Below are 6105 nucleotides of genomic sequence, written 5' to 3' on the forward strand. Positions count from 1 at the left end.
CGCTGTCCAGGATTATTTCAGTTTTTCAATTTGCCCTTTCCCTTCAAAGTGTGTGTGTGTGTTTGTGTGCAATAATATGTGCGTGTCACCATGTAAACCCTTATTGGTTGCCCTCTGCCATTGCCCCTCCTTCACCTCCATCCTGCTCTTTTTCCTCTCTCTCTCTCTCTCTCTCTCACACACACACACACACACACACGGATGCATGCACACATGCTGAAACGCCGGCAGATAAAAAGGCATTATGGTAAATTCCACTTAATGACAAATTTTTAATTTGGGGAACAGGGCCTGGTGAATGGAGCTTAATTACCAGGGCCAAAGATCCCTCAGAAAAATAACCCCCTCGACGTGCCCAACCTGCCCGATAATGGAGCGCTCTGCAAAATGGTTCAGATTAACCAGCACCGTTTATCTACCCTCCCACACCCCCCTTCTGTATAATAACAAAAATAACAATCATGAAAATTCTATCTGCCTCCCAGCCCCCATCACCCAGCTTCCCTCTCCCGCCTTTCTGCCCTCCCACCCTCTGCCTGGCTCACTCCCGCAGGAGGAAATTCATCAAAATGAAATTGAGGTTGCAACTCAGTGGTTTTATTAAAATATATTTGCCCCTCACAGACGATGCGTGCTTGATGTGTTTGTGTGCTTCGCTGCAAAAGACAAAAGGGGCTCCATGAATAATTTGGTCAGTTTTATTGGAGACATTTTGCATGTGCGTAAACAAGTATGGCCTTACTGATAAAATACAAACACTTGTTGATTATGTGTTGCTCTGCTACACAGTTAAGTTAGTAAAGTTGAGTCTCACACTGTCCTCTAAGTCCTACAAACACTCTTTTTGGGTCAAATGTATTTTATGTTGCCACTGATGCAACAATTTTTTAATAATTTGGGTTTCTATGTAAATAAAAAAAAGCTTAAACTTCAAATAAGGGTTGTGATGAGTGATTATTTTATTTTTTAACAAAAACATCTAAAAAAAAAAGAGAATTTTTCAAATGCAGTGTGGCATCTTTATAGGTTAAAAACTGACTCACTTCAGAGTAGGTCGGTGATTTCAGTAGATTTTAATGAAGTGTAGGATATTTAATCAGGTTAACTCTGCAGTGTTATACTTTGCACGATTTTATTGCAAACCAGGGTTTCACTGCATCTTACTTCTGGATTCACAGCTGCTAAAATCAGAGTCTGTTCACCTGGTAGCACATGCACTATATGCTCAAGGGTCAAATCTTGGATGCGGCAGCTTGGATTTGATTCCATCTTGGGCTCTTTGCTGCATGCTGTCCCTTTCATATGCTCTTTCCTTTTGTTGTAACACTTCATCACTAAAAGAAAAAAAAAAGCTAAAGAATCTCCAAAAAGTGTTTGAAATGTTCATTTGAGGAATTTATATAATCTGACTGAATTATTACTGGATTAGTATCAAAGTAGTGTAACTTCTAAGACATAAACAAGATCTTATAAGATAAATTTAATTGTTCAGTATATAATAGACACAAGCCAGCTGATCATGTTTAGGCTAATTAAATGAGCCATGTTTCAGTTTAGTCTGTTTGTCAGTATAAGTAAAGCATGTATTTCAGACTTCATTCTTGCTAAAATAGCCATCTAGGTCTAAAGGCTTTCATAAAATCTTTAATTCTCACAAATCCTTTTTTTTATTTCTTAGCCTCTAAAGACAGTCAAAACATAAAATAAACGCCATTTTATGGGTTCAACATATTGCCTTTTTCAGAATTTATGCATTTGTACTTTGTCGGTGATTCTTGAAAATGTTGGTGTGAGGCCCACTCTGCATCAGGTGGGAATAGTAAAAGCATGAATGTGTTGCATCAGTTCTGAATGGGTTAGTAAGAACCACCAGACTATCAGCAAATCAATGGAGATTTGTGTTTTTGAACAAAAAATTACTAAATATAAATCACAGTACTAATTAAAAGACACAGTCACTAAAACCTGTAGATGCTGGTTCAGCTTCGGATAACTTGACCATGCCTCTGTACACACGTGTGTGCACATACACACACACACATAGCACCTTAATTTACTTTTCTTGGCATTCTTTGGTCCCTGTTGTTGTGTACCCTGATTGGACCATGTGGTTGCCATGCGGTTGCCAGGCCGCGCCCCTGCTGTGTGGTAATTGGTGTCTGTGGTGTTGCCGCATGACGACGGTGCTTTGACTGACAGGTTTGGCCACCTGCCCTGCCCTCGCTGCCAACATGGTGCAGAAAAGGGTGATGAGGAAGGGAGGAGATGGCACAGGGGGAGAGCACTCGGCATGTCACATAGGCAGGGTGGGGGAGCTGGATATCAGATCATCAGAGATGGACTGCGTTGATGTATGTTTGCCATACACAAAGCAGACTCAACAGGAATCTGAGTGATGGCATCTACCTTTATTTCAGAAATCCACCTACGTGAAATGGCAGAGATAATGATGTAAGATTAATTATCACAAAGGCTTTTTGGGTTTCTGTTTAAACATCATCTTTGCTACATGAAGGTTCAGCTCAGTGATGTGTCTTTGTTGAAGTAATTAAGGCAGTTTTCTAACATCTTGTAGCAAAGAGAAATGGATGCCCGACCAGATGTTGTGGGAAAATTTAGACCAGTTTAGATATTTTCAGATGTTTTACTTTTCATAATTTGGCTAATGTCCAGCGATTAACATGTTTTGATTTATGTGTTTCTTAAGATACTAAATATTGGCCCCAACTCCTAAAATAAAGTAATTTTCTTTTATGTATATGGTAGCCGTCCCCCCCCCCCCCCCCCCCCCCCCCCCCCCCCCCGGTTCCCCCCATATTGCTTTTTACTTGGAGGCAATAAACTTCTAATATGTTTTGGCAGTATAAGCATAACTACCTTATTCACCACATAAACATGACAGACAAAAATGGACATGCTGTCTACTTCAGTGTGTTTTAATGTGACACTTTACCTTTTGACTGCACCTTCTCCATGCACCATGTCTTTCAACTAATTTAAGTGAGCAATGCCCAGCAGACACAATAAAAGAGGTAGAGCAGTTGATAACATTGTTTTTAATTTGGTTTGTAAATTTAGCTGCAAAAGTCAAACATAGCTGGGTTAAACATGCAGGGATGGGTAATGTTATGGTTTCAGTTTAATGCCAACAGAAAGACCACTTTTACTTCAGTGTATTTTCTTTAGCAGTTCATATTCTCGACTAAATATTTAACAATTAGGGTTCAAACAAACTTCATGTGTATGGTTTATTTGATGGTTATCTAGCAACATGAGTTAACAACCACATGAATCCCATCTGGTTTAGATTAATATTTGTCTCAATATTTCCTACTTGAATTGATAACAAAATCAATTCAATTCAATTAAGCTTTATTTGTATACCACCAATTCACAACAAAGTCATCTCAAAGAAGTTTTACAGACGCAGTCTAATTCATCTTAATTCCAATTAAAATCCATCACTGGTGTGAATGTGTTTGTCATGTTTCTGCTCCAAGGTAGCTTTGGCTACACATGTAGCTCACCATCACCAGGTATGAATGGAGTGTGAATGAATAATGGAGTCACTTTTAAGTGCTTCAGGTGCTGAATAGAGCTATATAAATCATTATTATTATTATTGTATGGCTGCACAGCAAGAAGATCGCTGATTTGACCCTTGGCTGGGGGGAGATTCGAACATTGGCCTTTCTGTGTGGAGTTTGCATGTTCTCCCTTGTATGTGTGGGTTATCTCCAGGTACTCCAGCTTCTTCACAAAGACACGCATATTAGGTTAATTGGTCACTCTAAATTCTCCCTAGGAGTGAGCATGAGCATGAGTGGTTGTTTGTCTCTCTGTGTTGGCCCTGTGATGCACTGGTGACCTGTCCAGGATGTACCCTGGACGGCGTGGCTCAGCAAGGTAGAGCGGTCGTCTTGTAACCTGAGGGTTACCGGTTCGATCCTCGGCCAAGTCGAGTTGTCCGAGGTGTCCTTGGGCAAGACACCGAACCCCTAATTGCTCCTGATGGTTCGTGGTTAGCGCCTTGCATGTGTGAATGTGTGTGTGAATGGGTGAATGTGATGTATCATGTAAAGGGCTTTGGGTATCATCCCAGGTACAGAAAAGCGCTATATAAATACGGAGTATTTACCATTTTACCATTTACCCTGCCTCTCACCTGTTAATTGCTAAGATCGGCTCCAGCTTCCCCACAACCCTAAAAGGTCCCATATTATATTTTTTTTTCAACAATTTCATATAGGTGTCAGAGGTCCAACAACATTGTTTTCAAAGTTTATTACCCCAAATTCAGCCCTGGTCCTTAATTTTCCATTCCAAATGTGGCTCTAGTGAGCGTTAATGAGAACAGGCTGTTTCAGTGTCTGAACCTGTCAATGTTCATGAGTGGTACCTGTCCACGCCCACTCAACTACCCTCTCTGGGAGAAAATCAGGCTTTTGCTGGTGCCCGCTTGGTAATTTTAGAGGGCAGGCTCAGCTAGCCGGGTGTTAATGGCAGTATCTACTAGCTTGGATAGTGGTTTTTTCCCATTGTGAGGTCACAAAGGGAAAGGTCTCAGACTCACCCGTTTGAGCACGCATTCGCTAAAAAGTGGAGCAAACAAGTGAGAGAGGTGAATTTTCTCATTTTTGGGCCTTATACACAGACTATGAGGACACTTATGACTGTTAGAAAACCTTTAGAAAGTGAATTGTGCATAATATGGGATCTTTAACTGGACTAAGTGTTACAGTGAGTGAATGAATGAATGAATGAATGAATGAATGAATGAATATTATTATTATTATTATTATTATTATTATTATTATTATTATTATTATTATTATTATTATTATTATTATTATTATTCATCCATTCTTATTAATCCACTTTAGTCCAGTTTATAACCCGGTTCATATAAGCTAGTTCATTAAATTATTATTAAAATTATTGTCTATATAAGGAAACCAATGGATTAGATAGAATCTTCTCTAAAATTCATCCCACCATCTTGAGCAAAGGGGGAAAACTCCCATTTAATATTAAGGAAAAATCTCCAGGACAACCAGACTTAGTAAGGATAGCCTTAGAAACTTATTGGAAAAGTTTTTAGTTACATTAACGTTTCTCAAAGCCTGAAACCCAAATGTACAAACTAAACACATACTTGATGTACTTTTTTTTTAAGTTTTGGGCTTGAAGCTTTATTTTCCCCCTTTAAATCACAGCAGACATTTTCTGTGTAATAACAGGAAGAGCATGCATGAAACAAAATCCAGCTGTTTCTTTGAGTCTCATTTTAGAAATATTTAGAAATATCACCATAGATACTTTGATTTATCTAACAGAGATTGGTAGAAATAGGCAGAGAAAGGGAAGCCCAACGTGCTACTTTACTCTGTCATAGCTTTGTCAGGCTGTGGTCTCCTTCCTCTTTGGCAAACATCTGCACAAATACATGTACGCCAACATACAAATGGTTTCTCTCTCCTTCATGTTATCATTTCATCTTCTGTTCTTTTTCTTGCCTTTTCCTCCTTACTGTCATCCACAAGTCTTTCCTTAAACACTTTAATCTGGGTGATCTTGCTTGATACTCATCCTGCATGTCTCTTGCTGTGTTGCAGTGTTTTCCATCTCCTCCTTTTCCTCATCCTCTTATTGTTTTTGTTCATCTCACTTGTTCTCCTTCTCTCTTGTGTTTTACACTCTTTTGGTGTGTTTAACCTAACAGAGGTTAAGGCTGTAAGGCAAGGGGGATGTCACAAAGGAAATGCTTTTTCACACAGAGAGCCTGCACACTCCCACCCACCCTCACTATTGTCATGTTTAGTGTTGCTAATCCAGCCCTGTCGCTTCTGTATCAAACATAGCCTCCATTTAGGAGGAAAGGCCCCTCTTTCTTTCCCTCTGTATATGTGTGTGCATGCGCGTGCACAGGCTGGTCAGTGTATTAATGGGCCAGCAGCTTGTACAATGGACGGGCTGGCTCTGCATGCCTGTTTAAGTGTCAGGATAGGGGAAAGAGAGATTGGATGAGCTGGGTCAGTCTACATCTCTAATGTTTGGATGGAGAGGCAAATAGCTTTTAGATGACACACAAACATCTTAAAAACC

General features: G+C 39.8%; 1 protein-coding gene across 1 annotated transcript in view; it reads left to right on the plus strand.

The window, feature by feature from the left end:
- zcchc7 (zinc finger, CCHC domain containing 7) overlaps positions 1–6105 on the plus strand; it is a 55414-nt gene that overhangs the window by 21933 nt on the left and 27376 nt on the right. The gene's annotated exons all lie outside the window — the stretch shown is intronic.

This window comes from Melanotaenia boesemani, chromosome 4 (assembly GCF_017639745.1).
Source record: "Melanotaenia boesemani isolate fMelBoe1 chromosome 4, fMelBoe1.pri, whole genome shotgun sequence".
Classification (NCBI taxonomy): Eukaryota; Metazoa; Chordata; class Actinopteri; order Atheriniformes; family Melanotaeniidae; genus Melanotaenia; species Melanotaenia boesemani.